Source organism: Fukomys damarensis, unplaced genomic scaffold (assembly GCF_012274545.1).
Source record: "Fukomys damarensis isolate Sample0158 unplaced genomic scaffold, DMR_v1.0_HiC HiC_scaffold_13, whole genome shotgun sequence".
NCBI classification, from domain to species: Eukaryota; Metazoa; Chordata; class Mammalia; order Rodentia; family Bathyergidae; genus Fukomys; species Fukomys damarensis.
This window is the reverse complement of record NW_022900925.1, coordinates 18822881-18845156: the sequence shown is the minus strand read 5'-3', so window position 1 is coordinate 18845156 and position 22276 is coordinate 18822881. Positions and strand designations below refer to the sequence as shown.

At 49.5% G+C, this 22276-nt stretch overlaps 1 protein-coding gene across 1 annotated transcript in view; it reads left to right on the top strand.

The window, feature by feature from the left end:
* Ksr1 (kinase suppressor of ras 1) overlaps positions 1-22276 on the top strand; it is a 133128-nt gene that overhangs the window by 69719 nt on the left and 41133 nt on the right. Inside the window, exon 2 of the mRNA XM_033762887.1 lies at positions 7670-7810. The gene's annotated coding sequence lies outside the window, so the exon portion shown is untranslated. The remainder of the gene's footprint in view (positions 1-7669; positions 7811-22276) is intronic.

The window sequence follows — 22276 nt, the reverse complement described above, 5'->3', positions numbered from 1 at the left end:
CAGCTTTGGGAAGAAGCAGAAGACTCAAGGGAACAACCCTGAGGCCTGAGCAGGGCTTCAGGTGGTAGGGAAGGGGTGGCTGCTTTGGGAACCATCCAGGAAAGGGTGGAGTAAGTATTTAGCTTTGTCAAGAGCTTTGGTGACTGCCAGAAATTTGCGACTGTATAGATAGGGACTTGGCATTAGCAACACTCTTATAGGCATCTATTTAAGAGTGTGGTACAGGGCGGGGGATTTAGCTCAGTGGTTCCACCACCTGCCTTGCAAGCGCAAGGACCCATGTTCGATTCCCCGGTACCAAAAAAAATTAAAAAATAAAAAAGTATGGTGCTGCCTAACTGGGAGGAAGGGTGCTGGCTGGTGAGCTGGAGGCTGATCCAAAAGCTGCACCTGCCAGCTGGAAGGCAGAGTAAACCAAGAGGAAAGGGATGGGTGAGTGAGGTGAGCATCCAGATGCTTCACTCTACAAAGCGTGCTGGGGTCTTGAAGAGGTCACAGGTACCTGGCAAGGATTTGGCGTTTTGGCAAATTTAGTGCTGATTGGAAGCCAGGAATCAGCTGTAGCCCACAGTTAGGTTATTGCAAATCAGGACCAGAGGTGGTAGCCCAGTTGTGCAGACACATTTAAGGGCATGGAGAAGCCCACAGCTTTTACCCACAGTGTTTGCTTCCTGAAACAACCTTAGCTTTGCTAGATTTTGTATAACTAGCTGAGGGAAGTGGGAGATGGTATGGTACACAGGGACAGTGCATTAGGTGATCAACTCTTTTTTTTTAACAGCACAATTCAGAAAAATTATAAAGCTCATGGTGCCTTGGTTTTATCATTTGTAAGATGGGGATAATAAAACACCCGTGTGTCTCATGGGTTTAACACATGAGTTTCATTGTTTGTGTCTGTCTAATAATGAGCAGCAATTTGTCACTGTGCCCAGAGTTGTGGGCTTTGCTGCCTGCAGGGTGGGCAGGGATCCTTTAGCCAGCAAGTGAACTGAGCTGGCTGCGCAGTACTCGTAGCATCTCATCGTAGCTTTGCTTCTCTCCGTTCAGTCTGGAGGACACAGTTCTTCCCATCAGAAGTCTAGAAGGCTCTGTAATATTTTCAGTCAGTTACATGGACAGTATTTTGTGAGGGAAATGACATGCTTCAGGGACATTGCCAAACTTGGGGTCGTGTGAAGACTGGGATGTTACCCTTGCACCGTTTGGGATCTACTACATCTCCTGCCTCCTGGAATTGTCATTGGGAATCCAGGGAGAGAAGGGGATACAGTGCTATACGAATGGAGCCAAGAGTCAGTACTACCAAGTGGACAGTTGCGTATCAAGATGCTTTCCATCGCCGAGGCAGCCTACTGTTGTATGTGGGAATCTGGCATCTGTCTCAGCCTTTGCTTGGGGTTCATTTGTCCATATTTCAACATCTGTCACATATGTAACTGTAGTCTTAACCTCCTGCCCTGCTTTCGAGCCATCGACTGAGCCCCTGAGAGGGCCCTATGGCAGCCATTGTCCGAGACAGAGTGACAAATGTCTTGGTATCTGGTTGCTTGTAAAGTCCAAATCATAGATTTGTGAGAGGACCACAGAAGGGAACTCCCTAAACCAGGCCTTGCAATTTTAGGGCGGAGCTGACTTTGTTTGCAGAGTCAGTTGTCTGGAAAGAGGTGTTTTCTGCAGAAGTACGGGAAAGCCGGGGTGAGGTATGACCTACATAGCACCTGGAAAGGTCTATATGCTCCTCTCAGTGAGGTGTTCTGTGTCTGAGCAGGAGTTACAGCCATGGGGCCCTGGGTCAGGAATGCTGGATGTTGGACTAAGCACTTGCAGACTTGAGTCCCCAGCAGTGCTGTGGGGTGTGTTATGTTCTCTTCTTCACTAAGATGAAGTAGAGGAGTCCCGCCCTTACAGCCTGTCCATGCTGGTGTCCTGGGTGGAGCCACTGCTTCAGTTCCCTGTGGCAGCCCCCAAGGGATGGGCAGTTCTGTGCCTCCCAGATCAGCCAGGCCTCCGATTGCCTGTGGCATCTGTGACGTACCCTGGAGGGTGGATCCAGGATCCATGGGCACTAGGTGTGGGAGTGCAGATGTTTGTGCAGGCAATCATTCCCATAGTCGACACCCCTGTGTTCTGATCTTGCCCTCTGGTGCTGAGTGCAGAGGTGAGGGTCCTGAGAATAGCAAGGCTTGGGTTCCCAGTCATGCAGGGGAGCCTGGGTCTCAGCCCTCCTGTTATAAATGCTCCTGGCTGCGAGTTCCATCAGCTCATCCCCAAGGCCAACACTAGACTTTAGTGTCTTAGCCCCGTCTCAGAGATAGGTGAGATCCCAGCCACATTGTCCCTCCTGCCCCAGAGGTAATAAGAGTGGACCTGAAGGAGGCTTGATAGGAACACTACCCACCACAGCTTTTGCTGAGCCAGTTTCCATGGATCCCGGCATTTTGCTGAGCACTTTACAAACATATTTTGTCATGTAATTGTTCACAGTATCCTTTCAGGTAGACCAACCCTATTTTACAGATGAGAAATGAGGCTGATAGATGTATCCCTTGCCTGTGTTCGCCTCCAGGGGAGAGTAGTGGCGAAGGGCTTTGAGGCTGATCTGTGATCTCCAGAGCTCGAATCCCTCCTCTCAAGGAGCTGTGTTGTCTCTTGGGTATGGCTGGACTAACCAACAATAGCATTGTAGGGCCTGTGTTTTTCTTGTTCCTTCCTTATACTTTGGTATGTAGCGGCTCACTCAGCCCTGGCTTCTGTAAAGTGACTGTCTTTGTAGGTGGGGAGGTTGAAGCTAAGCTGAGGGGGCTTCTCTAAGATCCTTGATCAGAGCTGGGGTCAGGGCCTGGTTCTTTCAGCCCAGGACACATAGAGAGTGCCTGCTGTTTACAGTGTGCCTGACAGCTTGCGTCTGGGCTGCCTTGAAGCTCTTCTGTTCTTTCCATAACCAAGCTGTGTGTCAGGGATGAAAAGAATACTGGGGCAGGGGTGACTTCATTTCCAGCCAAGGCCCTCCTTTGGGGCCAGAGTCCTAATGACTTCCCCTCACGCTGTTGGTCCCATCACTGGAACCTCAGGTGCTTTTCTATTCCGGAAAATTTATATCTTGTGGTTTTTGTGGTTAAGAGAAAATTATGCCACCAATGACAGGTCCCCTGGCAGGCCCCTGGGCTGGGCTGGCAGGCCCCACTGTGGTTTGTCTGGGAAAATAGCCCTTGCATGTTTCTGTGACTACCACAACTTTCCAAAAAGTGAGAGTGGCTCTGTTTTACTGTTGCGGGGAGTCGCTGCATGCCGCTGCCTCTGTTCTCTGTGAGCGAGGGGAGCTCTGCTCCTCAACGGAGTCAGAATCTACAGGTGATGGCAGCTGCCGGATTCCAGACCCACTCACAGATGGTAACAGTGCACTGGTGTCTTTTCCTGTCCCACGACCAGGGCACCACCCGCTGTATAGGCTTCATTATCTGTGTGCTTTGAGGAGTCACTGCAGTTCTTGGGCCTGCTTTGGATTCTTCAGCAGGGATCTCTCAAAAACAGATGGTCTGGGGATGTGGCTCACTGGTAGAGCAGTTGGTTAGCACACATGGGGCTCTAGGTTCAAGCCCCAGTACTGTGGGGTGGGGGTTGGGGAAGGAAACTGTTCATTCCTTTTCCAGGGAACTTTCCTTAGTTTTTGGAATGCTCAGACTCCTGTGCTTGACACTTGCCCAGCTGGTGTTTGCTTTCCACTGCCTTTTAAAAAAAAAAAATTGTTTATTGGTACATTTTAGGTATACAGCACAGTTACATTCATCCTTGGGATCTTGTACCTTTACATAATGTATCTTGGTTCTTATTTTCTCTTCTTCCCCCTTCCTTATTTACAAAGAATTTGTTTCCATCTTCTCCTTTTCTCATATTTTTTCTTTCCTTTCCCCTGCCTATCTGGGCTCAAAAAGTGTTCACTTGTCCATCCTGGCAACAAAGGTTTTAAAATAGCAAATGGAGTACCAAGCACTGTACTGGATACCTTGGATCAAGTGGTGACCAGCAGTGCAGAGTTTACAGTTTAAAGAAGGAAGCTAACAAGTAAAAAGTTAGAGCTGCTCTAGGTCATGTGTGTGGCAGTTACCTGGAGGCCTCGGAAGGATTCCTGGAAGAAGGGGCTCTCAGCTGAGGGATCCCTGGGAAGAGTCCGCCTGGCCCAGGGACAGTACCTTGAGGCCAAAAGAGGACTGGACAGGTTGGAAGGGGAGACCAGGGAGAAGGCTGGCACACTGGCTCAGGCCAAGCCCGGTTGGCTCTATTTGTGTTGTTTGGCCATCGCCAAAGACGTGTGCGGAGTAGATACATTATTAATCACTTCCAGAGAGGTGGCCCATGAAGCCCCATGCTGATGACAAGGTGACCTTTATTGCTGCTGTGGTTGGTGCCAAGAGCTCAGTGCCAGGAGCGCAGCCTCTTCAGTTACTGTGGAAAAGGGTGGTTTTGAGTTTGCACAGCTATTTGGTTGATGGTTCTGTCTTTGGCCAGCCCTTTGAAGCTGGTCTCTGAGAGCTGTTTGGAATGGAGGGAAGGGCTGGCTGTGGGGAATGTGGGATGAAGCCCATATGCTTCCTTCCTCAGCCAGTTTTTGAGCACATGTCATGTGCAGGCGCAGTAAAAGGCTTGTGGGGATAATAATGAATGAGGTGGGCAAGTCCATGCTTTCATTTGTGCCAGGGGACCTAGCTTTTATTTCATTATGAACTGGTCATTCCTCCTTGGCAGATGAGGGAACTCAGAAAAATGAATTGACTCTCTGGAGGTCACACAAGCATAAGTGGCAGATTTGAATCCAGATCTTCTCATCTCAGAAGCATATGTTCTGTTCTATTCCTGGGAGCTCAGGTTTGCACAGCAGAACTGTTAGCCTGAGTGTGAGGCCCACTGTAGTCAGGGCTGTAATAGAGTAGCAGAGGGGAGCAGAGTCCTGACTTGGCTTGGGGAGTCTCTGGGGAAAGGGAGGGCCTTCGGGGTAGAAAGGTAATTTGAGCAGAAGGATGTGAGGAATTGCTGGGAAAGTGTGTGCCTGGAGGGCAGGGTACCTGGGGGGGGGCAGTGGACTGGAGTGAGCCTGGAAGAGGAGGTTGAACCCTGATTTTGGAGTTTGCCTCTGGCCACATTGGGAGGGACCTACTTAGGTATGCAGAAAGGAAGTGGCATATGTGTCATTACATTTGTGAGCTTTGTGCCCCAAAAATGGCAAGTAGACATCTTAACACATGTGGCGACTGGGAGTTATGAGCCTCAGCAGAGAGTGATTAGCAGTGTCTGCTCAGAGCTGCACGCCTCTGCTTGTTTGATTGAGGCTGTCTGCCCTGGGTAACGGAGGGGCAGCTGGTGCATCGATGCCCTCCGTTTACCTCTCTCTCTCTGTCTCTCTCTTTTTTTTTTTTTTTTTTTTTGTATCAGGAATCAAACTCGGGACCTTGCACTTGTGAGACAGGCAGCAGAAGCACTGAGCCAAATCCCTGCCCGCCCCCATTTACCTCTCTTAATAGTGCTTTCACCAAACATCAAAAACATACCATTGAGTGGTTTTACTTTGATTCTGACTTGTTGCTCCCTCTTTAGTGGTGCTCCCCACTTGCTCTTGATCCTCCGGCAGCCTGAAAGTAGTAGGATTTGGAGTTTGGGGCCACATGAGAGAAGGCCAGTGACCTGAGTAGGCTGAGTCAGGACTCACCATATCAGTGATGGGCCCAGATTAGTTTCCAGGGGAAATTTCAGGAAGGCCAGTCCGGCAGCAGGTTTTATTGTCATCGTGAGTCTCTTTTTATACTCTGTCTAGCCACAGGGATTCTTTCCCTGGGGTCTGTGGACACAAATGAGAAAAAAAAATGCGCTTTTATTTTCATTAACCTTATCTACAGTGTAGTATGTTGTTTAGTGTGGTTGTGGGCAACAAGGCACAGTCAGTAAACACTGGTGACTCAGTCATCAGGAGGAATTCCAGATATTTTCATATCATATTACAGTCATGGTACTATTTGAAAAAGCTGTTTACCCTTGTCAAAACTTCAAAGTTACAGTTATTAGACTTACTGTTAGATATTATTTAATACTTTAATAAAGAAGCTTTATTACCCTCTCACAGTTTAAAGTATTTTGAAAAATATATTTAAATATGATGGATTTTCTTTGTAATCCTGTGGGTTTTATGTATTTAACAGCATTGCTCTCAGCAGTCTGGGCCTCTGCAGATCACCAAAGTAGTCCATGGCCCCAAAATAGAGTTAATCTCTTGCTCTAATTGGAAGCTTTTCTAGGTATTTGAAATTTAAAATTATTATTACTGTTTTAATATGGGAGCATGTTAACAAGAATCTTTATTCATTAGAGATGTATACTGAGATATTTATAGATGAAAGGAGGAGAAATGAATTAGCAATCAGATAACAAAACTCTTGAGGGCAGCAGGGCCCGAGGAGGAGTGTCACACTTTGAAGATGGTACTTGCATTCGTGTTGTTGTCATCGTCGTCTGTTTTGGTTTTTGTTTCTTCCTCACAGTGTTGGGGATCGAACCCAGGGCCTTCCCTCTAAGCTACATCACCAGCCCCTTTTTCACTTTTTGATTGTTGAAACAGCGTCATCCACCTCCCTGAGTCCTGGGATTAGAGGTGCGCACCCTCACGCCCAGCTTGGTGCTTGCCTTTTGGGGACATTTGGAAGTCCCCAGTGGGAGGCCAATGGAATGGTGTCCCCATCTCAGCAGCTCGCACTCGTCACTAGGTTGCTAGATCTCAGCCAAGCCAGGCAGACCCTTTGTTTTCTTGGGGTGGCAGATTCATGTCCTCTACCTCTGGTTGGAATGGTCCCCCTTCTTTTTGTCACTCCAGTCTGACTCCAGTCAAGCTGTCCTTGTCCATACTTACCGTATTAAGAGTCTCGGGAAACCTTTGGTTACTCTTCCCTTAGGAGATACACAGATTCACGTGTCTGGAATTTGTATGCCTCTCAAAACTTGAGTCCCCGAGCGCCTGCATGGATCTCAAGTCTAGGGCTCTTACTAACTCTGTCCCTGCCCAGCAGTCACCCATTGGGTACTCATTATGTGACCAACACATGCTGAGTGTGTCACTTATATCCCCCACTCCATCAGGGAGTTTTTATTCTTATCCCCATTTTCTGAAGAAAGAAACTGAGGCTTTCCCAGGGGGTTGAGTAATTTCCCCAGGACCATAGAGCCAGGGTGCACTTGAGGCCTTGGATCCCAACCCAGATGGTCTGATTGCAGGCTGGAAGCCTCCTGGTAGCCCACTCTTCCGAGTCCCCAAGTCCTCTCCAGTTCCCCAGCTTATCGTGGGCAGAAGGCTGTTTCTTTTGGCCCGGTCTGTGTTCTGACTGGTCTTGCCCGTTACGCTCTGCAGAGTGTGGTTCTGCAGGCAGGCTGTGCCACCAGCCTCAAATGTAGCAGGGGACTTGTGGTGGCTCCCAGGCTCCTTGCTTGCTCCTTTGGACCCTTCTTCTTCCTCCTTCTCCCTATGTGTGGCCTCATGGCTGTGTGAATATCAATGTAGGGCCCCTCAGGCTCCCCTCCTGATCGGATTACTCTTGTGGCTGCCTGAGCTTTCCTGTTGCAGTCACTTGAGGCCACCATGTGCTTGTGCCACCACTGATTGTGCCTTTTCTTCCTGCACTTCCCACAGGCGAGGCTGGTGCGATATATCTGTAAGCAGCAGCAGTGTAAGCTTAGTGTGGCCCCCGGCGACAGGACCCCAGAGCTCAACAGCTACCCACGCTTCAGCAACTGGCTGGACACCTTCAGCGTCAGGCCAGAGGTGGCGCAGGTATGTGAGTGGGGCTCAGGTTGCAGGGCAGTGCGTGTGGGAGAGACCATACACAAATCTGAGGGCCTGTTTTCCAGGGGCCTTTCTCTCCAATCACGGGAAGGGGGTGTTGGGCTGGCCACAGGAGCTACTTCTGCCCAGATGGCAGGTGGAGTCTTCTGGGGGATCCAGAGAAAGGTGCAGCAGATACTGAGTCAGGTGATGTGTAAATTACACAGTCATGAGTGATTTGGCAGAGCTGGGTAATCGGTGAGCAGCTAGCTCAGGTGGATCCAGGGGTCGGGCAGCACAATTCCGATTGTGCCAAATGCCGCTGGAGCAGACAGGATGTTCCTTGAGACGGAGAGCTCCAGGAATGGAGGAGCAGGGCAAGACAGCAGGAGCGCGCCCTGCCTCCCTGTGATCTCTCCACTTAGAGATCATGAGGCAGCACAGAAACTGACATGCCTCACGCAGGGCTTCTATTGTCTCCCTTCCACAAACACATGGGTGCCTTCTTCCTACCCTGTCACCCCACTTCCATATATTTTCCACCTACTTGCCCAAGCCGCAGACCCAGGAGCATCCCAGATTCCTCCTTTGCACTTCTCACATTTGCAAGCCTTGCAGCTCTGCCCGAAACATATTGTAGACCCATCCACCACTCTCCGTCCCACCCTGCGCAGTGAGGTCCAGGCCATGTTTGCCTCAACCCCCACGGCAGCCCATTCGCTATTCTGTGTTGTTTACACTCTTCATCCCATGTCCCACTCAATATCCAGAGGGCCCACTGAGAAACATTCGTCAGACAATGTCATTGTCATGGCTTCCTGCATCCTTCAGAGTCAGTGCCAGATGCCTCGTGTGCTTTTGCCCCTACCCGCCTCTCTGACTTCATGTCACTCCCTCTCCTCTGCTCGCTGTGGTCTGACCTTTGCACTTGCTCCTTCCCTCTCTGGTGTCCTTCTGACTCATCGGTGAACCTCTTTCTAGTGTTGGCTCCATTGACATCTCCTCTTAGCGGTCTTCCGTGCTGATCTGATCTGAAGTCTTCAGGCTGAATTTTAGTGAACACCACAAATGCCCTTTAAAATGTTGTAGGACAGTCAAAGCAGTATTCTGCTCAGCTTTATAAAACAGGCCCTGTGGAGAGAGACTCGTGCCATATGTATACGGAACAAACAGTAAGCCACCAGTAAGACCGTTCCTAGACTTGTGCTTGGTTAGGTGGTAGTTAGGAGTCCTGTGCCTGTCTCTGTCCCTGCCTGCTCTTTGCGCAGTTACGTAGGGTCATGCATGTGGAGTCAGAAAGGCAGAGGAGAGACCAGGAGCCTTGGGTGTGTGCTGTTTTCTGTTAGACCTTGGAGGCTATAGGCTCAGTGCCACTTTCTCCCTGGTCTGGTCTGTTTCCCCTAGTGAAAGCTAGAGAACCCCCTACCCACTCACCCAGGGCCAGCAGGACAGCTTGGCTCTCATTGAGAGGGAGGAGTGCCAAGGCTCTGCCATCGTCCTCATGGGACAGCCCTACCTCAAGTGTCCAGGTCTTGTAGGAGAGGGGCTGCCCCCATCAAGCTTCAGCAAGGCTCTGGAGCCCACTGGGCTCTCTAGAAATCTGGGAGGCAGGGATGGATTCACGGGGGTCTCTGAGGTAGCTGGTCCAGCCGGGAGGATATTTCTATAGCTGGCCTCCGCTCTGCCAGACCCTGAAGTGTGGCCTGAGGAGAGTCTTCTCCAAGGCGGCACAGAATACAGAGCTTAGCTCCCTGAGGAAATCATCCCTGGTGGTGTGCCTGAGAGAGGTTTGAACCAAAAAGCCCCACCAACATCAGGAGGGAGTGGAATGTGAATGGGAGACCAGAAAGCCACAGCATCTGCCCCTCTTTTTCCAGGCAAGAATTAACACACACCACATTCACCTGGCTACAGTTTGTAACGTGGCCTCTGTAGGTCCCCGTAGGCAGAGCTGCAGGTAGGCTGGCCACAGGTACAGCTGTTTCCCTGAGCACTGGCTGTGGATGACCAGGTAGCGGGCAGGCAGGACCTAGGATTCTATGGATGTCTCAAGAGGTTCCCTCTACCCTTTATACTTGGTGATATCTTGAGCAAGGTACTTCATCCCTTGGTCCTCCACTTAACTCATACAAGACATTAGATTGTCTCTGAAGCCCTGTCTTCAGCCAGTTTTCTCCTGGAGAGTAAAGAAATCTAGAACAGGAGAAATCAAGTGGTGTGGTTTGGGGAAGATGTCCATGGGCACCTCCTGTGCAGGATGGCTTTGCCTTGTCTCCCAGCTGTCTCTCTCCCGTCAACTGTACTACCACTGTCTTTTGGAAAGAATTGCACAGCACTGTGCTTTCCTACCTGGCTCCCGTGTAATGTTTTTATCCCATGTTGGAGCAAAGAATTCTTCCCTGCAGATAGGGATAATGTTTTTACCTCCCACTTCCTGTGCCCCCAAGCCAGGCTTTTATCTCCCAGGATTTGAACATAGCTTCCTTGTGTGTGTATTTTTTTTTAAACCCTTTCTCTCCCCACATAAAGTGAAATAAGAAGCAAGCAGATATCCAAAGATTCTGAGAAATGTAAGTTTTAACCTGTTTTCACACCAAGCGAGTGAGTGTACTCCTGCTGGGCCACTCCAGGGTGACAGCCTTGTTCCCAACTTGGTGGATGCCCCATCAAACTCTTCACGCATGATGCAGTCATTGAAGTTGACATGCAAATTTGTTTCCTTCCTGTTTTGGGTTGCTAAAATGTGATCATGCAACATATATCATCCTATAGGGGTTTAGTCTTAATTTTATTTTTCTATTAGTCTGTACTAATCCTCCGCATTCTTCTTAACCAGTAAAATAGTGAGAGATTTCTTCAGGATATAGGGTTATGATGAACTACGGTACATAGTCCAGGGGTAGAGCACTTGACTTGCATGTGTGAGGCCCTGGGTTTAATCCCTGCCATGACCACCACCACAAAAAAGAAACAAAAGAACCCCAAACCCTTCTCAGTGACTGAGGGCATGCTCCCCTGCTCACGTAGGTGCACACAGTGATAGAGCTGAAAACCTGTGTCCAGAAGAAGCCAGACACCCTGAAGAGGCCTCGTGCCCAGCGGCATGGTGCCTGGCATATGGAAGGTGGCGGCAAATATTTGCTGGTGAAGGAATGATAGGAATGAACAGAAGTCCCTTTGTGATGGATGCTGGAGGTGCCAGACTTAAACGGGGTCTCTCTCAGCATCTGTCTGTCCTCCTGCCAGATCCATGAGACCTAGCAGTTGGCTTTTGCTAATTCCATCAGTGCAGAAGGGGTCCAGCATTGGTGCAGCCCATACCTCTGGATGATTTGACCCAGGGCTGGTCCCGAGGCCTCTGGGGACGGTCTTTGTGACGTGGAATTTGCCTCTTCAGGCCTCTGCTGACCTTGACTCTTCATGGTTCCATGACCCAGCCCCTGATTCTTCCCTTAGGAAGACACACATGAATCATGCGTGTGAAGCTGTGTGAGTGGGGGTGGGGGTGTTTTCGGTGTTGTCCTCTTAGGGTTATCTGAACATCACTTTGGCCTTCGTCTGCAGATTGGACAGTGTTTGTGGTCAGAAAGTTTGCAGGACACAGTGCCTTTTCTGCTGGATGTGTAGAGAGGAAGTGGGTATGGATGTGGTCACCTGGTGATAGCTGCTTTTCTAGGAAGGGCTAAGGTGACTGGTTCTGCACTGGTTTCTTTTTGTCCCCAACTGAGTCACACACATCACAGCCCTCCAGCTCAGTCTGCTGTGGCACTTCTGGACATGTGTGACCTGATTCATCTTGTCCTCCTTCAGCTGGATACTGGAGTCAGAGAGCTTAGGCAGTTCTTTCTGTGGTTACCCTCACATTGACCCTTCATCCTGCCAGCAGCGCTCTGGATGACAGGGATGTTCCGGGCCCACCTTCCAGTGTGGCAGCACTCAAAATGTACACAGTGTAACTGAGAGCCTGAAGTTTTCATCTTTATTGTAATGAATTTTAACTATACATTGGCTATTTCTGGGGGACTTGCCAGGTCTAGGGTCTACTTGGGGCAGTGTCCTGCGCTAGCAGCCGGGACAGACTCCTTGGCTCCAGGCTAGGGTGAAATGCAAACCAAGAGCTGGCATCAGGTGCCCCCGCAGAGGCCAGCCTGGGATAAAGAAAGACCATTGCAATCTCCAAGAACCACGGGGGATAAGGAAGAACCCCCAGACAAGGTAATAGGATCTGCTAAGACCCTGAATGCAAGGAAGCTGGGGCTGTCCTCATACAAGGCACTTGAGACTGGAGGAGGCCAGTCCAGAAAGTGGGTTGGACACTGGGTGCGTTCTGGGACCTCTTCATGTTAGGAACGCAGGGCTGGGGCTCATCTGTGGGATAATGAAGGGTGTGTGTGAGGGGATGAGGGAGGAAGAGTGAATATAAGCTCCTGGCCAGAGGCGGGATTCACACAGCCTCAGATGAGAGGCATGAGGCTGAGGAGCACCGGCTGCCAGAGTGGAGGAAGGGCTGGGTGGCCTGGAGGGTGGCAGGGCTGGAGAGTGAGTTCAGAAGCACCCCACCCCCCTACAATGTGACAGACTCCAGCCACCCTCAATCCACAGGTTTAGTCTGAACATCATAGCTTTGTGTTCTAGCTGCAGCTGGGGAAATGATTTCAGAGCTGGCTGGCGTGGAGCCATTTTTTTTCCTTCCGCAATTTCCCTGTTGAAAGTTGTTAAAGGAAGTCACCAGTGCCAGCCTGGATCTGTTGTAGTGGGCAGGGGAGGTGCAGCAGAGCCTAGGATTCCAGGACCAATTCTTGGCCATGGCTCTTTGAATAAGCTTTTTCTACTAGTGATTTTTGAGCTGAACATGATGCCCATGGGTCCAGTAAGGGGTTTTCTGCTTTGGGCCTGACAGGTGCAGTTTTTTCTCTCTCTTCTGTCTTTGTATTCTCAGGTTTAAAGTGAGGCCTTCTCTTGGAATGAGGGGAGAAGCTATGTAACCTCTGCTACCATCTTGGGTTCTCGTTGGCTGGAAGTGGCTGTGGTAATTAACGTAGGCTGTGCAGGGTGAAAAGATATATAAGAACTAAACCAGAAAAGTGCGTGGGTGAGCTGGGTGCCTGTAATCCCAGCACTTGGGAGGCAGAGGCAGGAGGATTGCTGTGAGTTCAAGGCCAGCCTGGGCTACCTAGTGAGTTAAAGGCTAGCTTGGACAGCAGAGCAAGACTTTGTCTGAAAAAACTGAAAAAAGAAAGAAACACATGCTTTGTGTTTGACTCGTGGGGTACAGCATGGGATGTGAATCCTGCAGCCCTCCCTCCTGGCCTCCCCTTTCCCCTTTCCCATTGGCCCCCTGCTCCCCTTTGAGCACAGCTGTTTCAACAGCCCTGCTCTTTGGCAACTGGGAGCCTCCTCAGGACGCTGCATGTGCCCTCACTGCCTCACGGAGGGATCTGTGTAAATGAGTCAGTCCCAGCTGCCTGGGGTTGCCTGGTACAGAGGAAATGAGATTGCGGTACTGGGTGCTAGATCTCAGTCCCAGCTCAGCTCACTGGGCTACAGAGCCCTCCCCACTTTGGGGAAGCAGAGGCCCGAGAGGTGGACTGGCACGCTCCTGTCACCCAGCCAGAGGAGCTGAAGTTGGGACAGGGAAGGGGAGGGGGCAGATGGCAAGATCAGCATTGTATGTATATCGTCCTCTTAAATCCTTATGCCTAGAGCAGGGAGAGAGGAGATATTCTTCTGATCCTCATTTTGTAGCTCAACAAACTGAGTCTCAGAGAGGTTGAGTAACTTGTCAGCATCACAGAGTGAGTTAATAATGAGCTCAGAATTCAAACTCGGATCTTACCCAGAGCACCGAGTCTGGGGCTGATGTATATATATAGTCATGTCATTCAGTCGGCTGCCTTTCTTTCCTATTCTTGCCTTTCCTCCCTCCTTCCTTTCCCTTTCCATTCATTACGCATCCCTTAATTACTTCCCTTGTGCAGGGCACCTGGAATATCACAGGGGATTAATTGCCAAGTGAAATAGTGTGCCCTGGGAGCTTACAGCTGATGGGATGCGCCTGTCTGCAAATAACCACAGTGCAAAGCTGATTTGATTCATGGGCCCAAGAGAGGAAGGGGTGAAATGCAGTATAGCCCAGAGCAGAGGGCCTCCTTCTGCATCTTCTCCTCTTCCTTCCTTTACTCATTCGGTGAGTGTACAGTTAGCACCATTGTGTGCTGGGTGCTGTTGTAGGCACTGAGCACTTGTTGTTGTGGAGATCGGATACATCACCGTCTTCAGTTGATGAAGCAATTAATTTTTCTAATCCTCAGCCAGGCTTCTAGGGTGAGGGTGCCCTGGCTTCTAGCAATCTGAAAATAATGAGTGAGAGTGTTTTGCATAGCCCTGGGCTGCTTGGCGCTTTTGAACCATGAGCCTATTACCTTCTCCTTTGGATTCCTGGGTTACCAAGTTCAGTACAAAGTGATTGGACGGGGAATGCCATGTGGGCAGGGACCCGGCTGTTTATTCGTGGCTGTGTCCCTGGTGTCTGGCACATACTAGATGTGCTTGCTGAATGCCTGTGTGTACGTAAGATCATCCAAAGGGTTTTGGTTCTTTGGGCCACAGTGTTACAGGAGCTGTGTTGTCTGGGTCAGTGAGAGTGGGATTTATTGCAGCAATCTTTGGAGAGGGAAGATGGGCACTGAGTGTCTGCTGATGGCCTGCTGAGGTTGGTTCCTAGGATGCCTGTGGTGTCTGCTGGTGACAGGCTGGGCTTGAGCACCACTGTGTGCGTGTACTCCACAGTGTCATGGCTTTGGCATGGTGTGTGCTGAGCCTCTTCTGGGGACCACTAGCTTCTGAGCTGTCAGCTTATGTTTGTTCTCTTCTACTACTCCTGGGACCACCTCAAAGGCAAGATTGCTCTAGAACAGATCTGATGAGCCAAATTGTATTGGGAAATTCTTTTTTGTTTGTTTGTTTTTTCTTTTTCTTTTTTAAAAAGGAAGCAGGTAAATTCCTGTGATTCCTGCTCTCAGCAGTATACCTTTGGCAGGCAATAGGATTGGAAAACAGGATTGCTTAAAGAGTGTGACCTCCAGAAGTAGATGACCCTGGGCCCGGCCTTGGAAGGCGGCAGACACTGTCTTGATTTGCCATTTGCCAGCCGTGTGACCTTGAACAAGTTCCTTAACCTCTGTGCCTCTCTTTCATCTGTTGGTTGCTCTGGGCTAGAGATTTGGGAGTGATTTCTGATACCTTCAGCCTGAACATTCAGTTCACTAGCAAATCTCCTTCTAAACAACACATCCCTGTCTGTGTCTTTTTCATCACCACCTTCATCACTCTCTTGTCCTAGCAATCGCTTGGACTCCTTTGGCACATATGACATCACTTTTCTGTATCCAGTTTGTCCTCCCCTTCATTTGATTCTTTATGAACCAAGAGAGATTTTTCTTGAAGCCCATTGTAGTAATCTCACTTTTCTGAGTTTAGTGCTTCATTGGCACTAAATTGTCCTCAGTTCAAACCCATCGTTACCTTTAGGGTTTCTAGTCAGCATCTCCCTCCCTGTCTCTCCTCACTCTTCCCCTGGTATTAGAACAAGCCAGGCTGTTTCCTCTCTTAGATCAGGGCCTTTGTATGTTCTGTTTCCTCTGCCTGGAAATTTCTAGATTCACAGGGCTGGTGCCTTCATATTCTCTGCAAGCCGTGGAGGTCAGCTCTTAGCAAGGCCTCCTGTGTAAAACTAGATGCCTCCCACCACCAACACTTCCCCTCAGCATACTCTTCCTGACTAGGAATTACTCGTTATTCATTTTCATAGTTTAGTTGGTTTTGAATTTGTGTTTTATTGTGCGGTTCTTATTAGCATGTAAGCTCCCTAAGGAAAGGGCTATATTTTGTTCACTCTTGTGTTCCTAGTCCTGAGCAAAGTGCCTGGCATACACTGGGCATTCAGGAGCTGTTGATTGGATGCATGGATGGTGGGTGACGGGTGGATGGATAGATGGAAGAATGGCAGGATAATGGGCACATGGTAAGCACTCAGCAAGTACAAACTTATATTTTCCTACTGGTGGTTGGAACTTTCTTTAGCAAGTTTAAGTACTGGTGGGATTAAGATCGAGACTTTTATTGGTTTATGTAACAAATCCAGGGAAATATGGATGCAGGGGCTCAGCTGGTGCTCCATGTAGCTGGCGTGATTGGCACCGGCAGCTAAGCTTCCTTCCTTTCACCATTTTTGTATCTGTCTGTAAAGCTGCTTGCTCCTCCAGAACGATAGCTGCAAGATCCTACGGAGGTGTCTGATTGGCTTGGCTTTGATCACATGCAAATCCTGGCAAGGAGAGGAAGATGGAGAACTCTGATTAGCTCAGAGGACTTGGCCTGGTGGAGGAGCCTGCGAGGTCAGATGCAGTAGCAGTTGCAGCCTGAGCTGCTGCGCTACCCCTCCCTACAGGCTTCGCGGCAGTGGGTCTCCTGGGGATCTGCGGTGACCACTGCGCCTCCATTTCCCCTCAGGAAGCAGAACGCCCTGGGATGGCTCTGCGGAGATTGTGTTGCTAGAATACAATAGGGGGGCCCATCCTCCATTTTTTTGTTTTTAATAGCCCCTCTCATTTTCTTCACTATCAAAGTAACCAATGTTTATTTCAGAAAACACAGAGGAAAAGAAGACACCAATAATCCTCAGAAATACTATGGGTTCTTGGCTTTCTGGGTTTTCCCGTAACATCCAGTAACTCACACATATGTTCATACTTGAAATGTGGAAAGTATGGAAAAGAATGATAGCTCCTGTCTTTTGACTATGTAGTGATCTTACTACTCAGAGGGATAAAAACTATACACATAGCGTGCTTCCTTCCAGGCAGCCTTCTTTGCTGCTCGGTTGGCCTGTCTGCCTGCCCTCCCGCTCTCCCACCCATCAATTCTTCCAGTGCAGTTTATTCATGAATTTATGCTGTAATTTTTTTGCAAGCCCTCAAAACTCAACCTGGGACCGAGCTGTCAGCTGAGGTCCCTCATCCGTCCTCCCGCTAACTTCCACAGAGGCAGTGTGGGTGGTGTCAGTGTGCAGCAGAGGTAGAGGAAGTAAGTAGGTGTCACTTCTCTGAAGTGGTAGAGCTGGGATTCTTAACCGGGAAGTCTTGCTGCAAAGTTGGATCACAAAATCCTCTTTGTTTTCTTCTCTCATTTCTCAGGGATAGGATCATGTAACACCCAAGGTTGTTCCTTATTTTATTTTTATTTATTTTTTTAAATTATTATTTTAACATTTTTAAGTCTAATTACAAATATTCATTGTAGGAAAATTAAAAAACACAGAAGAGCTTAAGAAAGAAAATGAAATACCTACATAACCCACCAGGCACTAATAGTCAGCACTTAACTTTCAGGTGTTTTGCTCTGTTTTTGGTTTTGGGGACTGGGACTTGTACTAAGGGCCTTTACACTGAACTACATCCCGTTTGAGGCAGGATCTTGCCCAAATTACCCAGGCTGGCCTCAAACTTCTAATCCTCCTGCCCTAGCCTCCCAAGCAGCTGGTATTATAGGCATGTACCACATCTCACACATAACTTTCTTTGTATTTCTTTCCCACTCACAAATAGGAAAGCTCACTTTCTGGGTGCACTTTTAGCAGTGTGGCAGCTGAGCCTGCTTTCTAGTGGCTATCTTAAGGACCCTCCAGGGCATTCTGCTGTTCACAGGGCTCTTCCTATGAGTGTTCAGACCACCCAGCCCCAAATATATGAGAGGCTGCAGGAAAACTGAGGGGTAGTTCGAGTTCATGTGGGCATGGGGGTTCCCCAGATTACTCATGAAGAGGAGGAAGATGTCTGTTCCTTGTTAACTCAGGTCCTACTTTTTGGAGGGAGTTTTTGAGGCAAGGAAAACTTCCATTTGGGGCCTAGAGTCCCAGGTCCCCACCCCCTGCCACAAGGCTGCCAGAGCCTGCGCGCCTCACACCCAGCACCTGCTCTGGGAGGTATGTGCTGACTCCCCAGCTCCCAGGCACAAACTATTTTTGGCCATAGTGGCTGTTCACTACAGTCATGAAAACAGAAACCCCTCTCCTTGCCTTGTTCTTCCTCGGGACACTGCACTGGGGCCTGGGGCTACCGGGACCCTGTGCTCGGGCCCCCTCATCATGTATTGTCTGTGGAGCTGGGTGAAGATCAAGGCTTCGAGGGACAGAGGGGCTACAGCGCCTGTCTTGCCAAGAGAAGCCCAAGGTCTGGTCCGTCCTGCACTGGAGGAAGGCTGCGAGGTAGGCCTTTCCAAGGTCCTTGTAGTAGGCATGTGTGGCTGGACTCTGAGTCCTCGCTTTGCTCATTAGCTTAAAGATCATGCCCAGGGAAATATGCATGTTAGTGTCAAAGGTAGCTTTCATTTCATTATTCTATTCCCTGTCTTTCTCATGAATCTTCTTCAAGTAGACCCTCCTCCCAGTCCTTCTAGTGAATGATTTTGGGTCTTTGTCATGCTTCTGGTTGAAAATAAAACACACGTTTATAGCATGCTGCATGCACAGCTACGTGGGCTGAGCTGGTCCTGCCTCAGTCTTCTGGTCAAACAGACTAGGGAGGCCGAACCGTACAGGCTGTGAATGCTAACTTTGGAGTTACCGTACCAAGATACACATTCAAGTGGCCAACGTCACTTATTTGCCATGTCTTGAGATGAGTAATTTAATCTCTCTGAACCTCACTTTCCTTAGCTACCATGTGCCCAGCCCACTTATTTAGTGATGGTAGTACCAGTAGTTGTTATTTTTATGATTAGACTGGTGGTTAAAAGGGGAAGTATGCTGAGAAGCCAAGTAAGAATCACTGTGCCACAACTTGATGTGGATCTGGGGTATCATCTTAGAACTCTGGTGTTTGAGTGTAGCAGGTGATGTGGGGTTTGGCTTTTTCTTTTCACAAAGAAGAAAGTGTCCCCCCTCACCAAAGTGGGGGGTCAGTAGGGTGGATGAAAATGGAGTTGAGAATTTCTGCCCGTCTCCTGTTTTCTGAGCCACCAAGAGATTAGGGACTTGCAAGGCAGTGTTAGGGACAGTCAGGACCCAGTCGCTTCTGGATTGCACAGGGCTTTGGGCCCATGAGACGAGCACGTGGCTTGGCATCTCCAGGCAGCTGCCTTTGGACATGATTCTCACTGCAGGCTTTAGGGGAATGACTTCCTTCTTGCTCAGAACACATGGAAGGAATTAGATTTTTACATCTGGGTATGGTGCCTGCCATGGGGGATGGGGAGTCCTCCCAGGGACTTGATTATTGCCAGGGTACAGAAACCTGGGACCTAGTCCTGGTGCTATTGTTTCAGGTGACTTGGCATGTTTCGTCCCTTCTTGGGACCCTGGTTTTCTCCACTATAAAGTAAGTGTTGGACTAGATTGCCTCACTGAAGTCTGTCTTGACTGTGACAAAGCATTTTTTCTGTCTCTGGAGTATCCATTGTTCCCTCTGAACCTGATAGCTATGGTGATAGTCTTCTGGCTTAGGTCATGGTCATTGCTGAGGCTCTTTGGGCTCTCATGGCTTTGAGGCCCAGCACTGATGTGGGACAGTAGTTGTTTTGAGCATTTCTGGAAAACTACAGAGGGCTTCTGACCTCTAGGATCTCCCAAGAGATCCTGGTCTCCTGGTTGGACACTGTGGGCAGCACTGAAACAATGCAGCCTTTGTCTGCAGGCGGAGAGGCTAGCTCTCAGGTCTCCAGCTCTGGGCTTCTTTCCTGCTGCCTGGCTCATCCCCAACCTAGACAGACAAACTGCTCCAGAGGACAAATGCCTCAGGCTGAACACTGGACGTGGCCCTCTGGTGGAGGGGGGTGCTGTGATTTGGCGCCTGATCCCACAAGACTCTGAGGCCGAGGTCAGGCATGTGACAGTGGCCTGTTTGCCACTCCGAGAGCACTCTGGCAAAACAGGCTTCACTGTCTGGATTCAGAGCTCCCACCTTGTAAATCTGGAGGAGACAGAAGTAAGTAGGAGAATGGGGGAACTGGGAGGGGAGATATTGGGGACCAGCAAGCCAATAAAGATGAGGTATGGCCATAGCCATTTATTTCGGTCTGGGTCTTAATCCTGTGTGGATCCCCACAGGGAGACATTGCAATCCAGACCTTGTTCCTAAGGACTTCTGCATGGGATTGCAAGCACCCCTGTTTACTGGGCTTGTCCTCACGTAGGCATCTCGTCACAGCTCCCACTTTCCTCCAAGAAGTATCTTGTTGCGATGGGACAGCATATGCTCACGCTCTCTCTGTCATCCAGCTGTCACCTGTTCATTCTTCCTCACACCTGCTGCAGCAACAAAGGACTCCAGGGAGGGCCTGCACATTGGGAGTAGCTGCTGCCCTGGAGAGGGCAGGAGTAGGGAGGGCCCCCCTGTATGGCCCTGTTGTGTACAGGAGGACTTTCCCATCGTGTGTTCTCAGAAGCCAAGTGTCACCCAAGGGTAAATGCAGCTCTGACCCCAGCCAGTCTTCTTTTTGATTGGGTGTGTGTGTGTGTGTGTGTGTGTGTGTGTGTGTGTGTGTATGTTTGTACTGGGGATGGAGATATATGTATGTTTTTAAGAGTATCCTTTTTTTGACTTGAGCCTTACTTTGGGGTCTTGAAGATAATAGTGTAAAAAAAAAAATTACAACCTGCAAGCAATTTGTACATGGAAAACTACTTGTAGTGTGGCATTTTTTGTTTGTTTGTTTGTTTTTGGTACTAGGGATCAAACTCAGGAGCTTGGGCTTTTGAGGCCTGTGAAGTGCTAAATCCCCAACCTAGGGAAACTACCAGGAGAAGCCCATTAGCACCCCCATTTTGGAAGTGTGGCCTCAGGTGAAACAGTGGCCCTGAAGCTGGTGTGTGCATGTGTGTCCCTCTTGTGCTAGATGCGTGAGGTCGTTTTCAACTGGCAGCCGCTTGAGTGGTTTTTAGAAGTTTGTGTTGGTAACACAAAAGGGCGACAAGCTCAGGCTGCCTATGTGGGAGCTGTGTGCCTGCCCAGAAGCCTGTCTAGGATGTCCCCCTCTTGCTGATGGTGTACTGGGCTTGGCTCAGGGAAGAAAAGGCAGCTTAGGGGAAGCAGGAAAGGAGGAGCCACAATGCCCAGGGTCACTGGGGGATACAGCCAGCATGATATGGGGATGGGGACGGTGTTAAGTAGCTGAATGAGCTACCAGATTGGGATTAAAGAGCTGTGGTCTGTGGGCCAGGTCCGGTCCAGCCCACCACTGCGTCTTTGCAAACTAAGAATGGTTTTCATATTTTTAACTGGCAGGAGAGAAAAAAAACAAAAGGAATATTTTGTGACACAGTGAAAATGATGTGAAATTCATTTTGGTATCCATAAGTATCATTAGAATGTGTTTCACCTTTCTGTTTATAAGTTGTCTTTGCTGTTTGGATGCTGCCTGGTAAAGTGAAAGAAGAGGCCCTTCTGTGCTGATGGGAAGGGGACTTCCAGGAAGTGGCACTGACCCCTAGAGAAGGTGCAGCCAGCAGCCCAGGGTCTGTCCCAGGCAGAGCTGGAAAGCACCAGCCCCCTCTAAGGACCCTAAGGACCCAGAGAAGAGCTGATGCAGCGAGAAGACCCCCGGGAAGGCACTTGCACATGCTTTCAATCCCATTCCTGAAAGGATTCTCTCTAAAACAGGGTCGGGATAGGGGAGGATGGGGTTCACGGAAGCCAGATGTGACTTGGCAAAACTGGGCTCTGTGCAAAGGAGCCCCAGCTTCAGCCATCATGCTGCACGGTCTCTCAAGTTACCCGCCTCTCTAAGCCTTACATGAAGATGTTATGAGATTGTATATGTTGACCTATATATTCAGCTCACAGAGTGCCTGGTGTTGAGCAGATGTGTAGTAAATGCTTATCACCTGCCCTTTCTTAATCCTTCCCCATCTCTTTCTGCCCTTTGGCCTGCATCCCTCTACCTCACTGCTGCACCATACTTCTGAGGTTTTCAATCCTAGATGTACTGATGTGTAGTTCAGAGATAGCCAGTCCTTCCAGATGCCCATCCAGCCTCTTTCCCACACTGAGCCCTGTCTATCTGGGGAGAGAGGTACCAGCATGTGGGAGAGCCATGTCCTGGAACACTTCTAAGCCTGGCTAGGCTGGGATTGAGTGAACAGAACAGAGCACACACCCTTGGTGCAGCCCTGCCCTGGCCAGATCTGCCTTCTGAATTGGATGTTCAGGTAGCCTCTCTTCCCTGGGCTACTTTGGTCAAACTTTAGGGCCCCATGGTCCCACCCCCAGAAATTCTGCTTTGATGACCTGTGCTTGGGCATCAAGATTCTTTTTTTCAAAGCCCTTCAGGAAATTTGAGGGTGCAGCTAGGGTTGAGGACCACTGATCCTTTCTGCTGGTTTCCTTGGGGATGGGATAGGCAGAGTCCAGAACTGTCCCCAGGTGAAGCCAATGTCCCCAAGTTCGCTGCTGAGCTCTGTGGTGAAACAACCCCCCCACC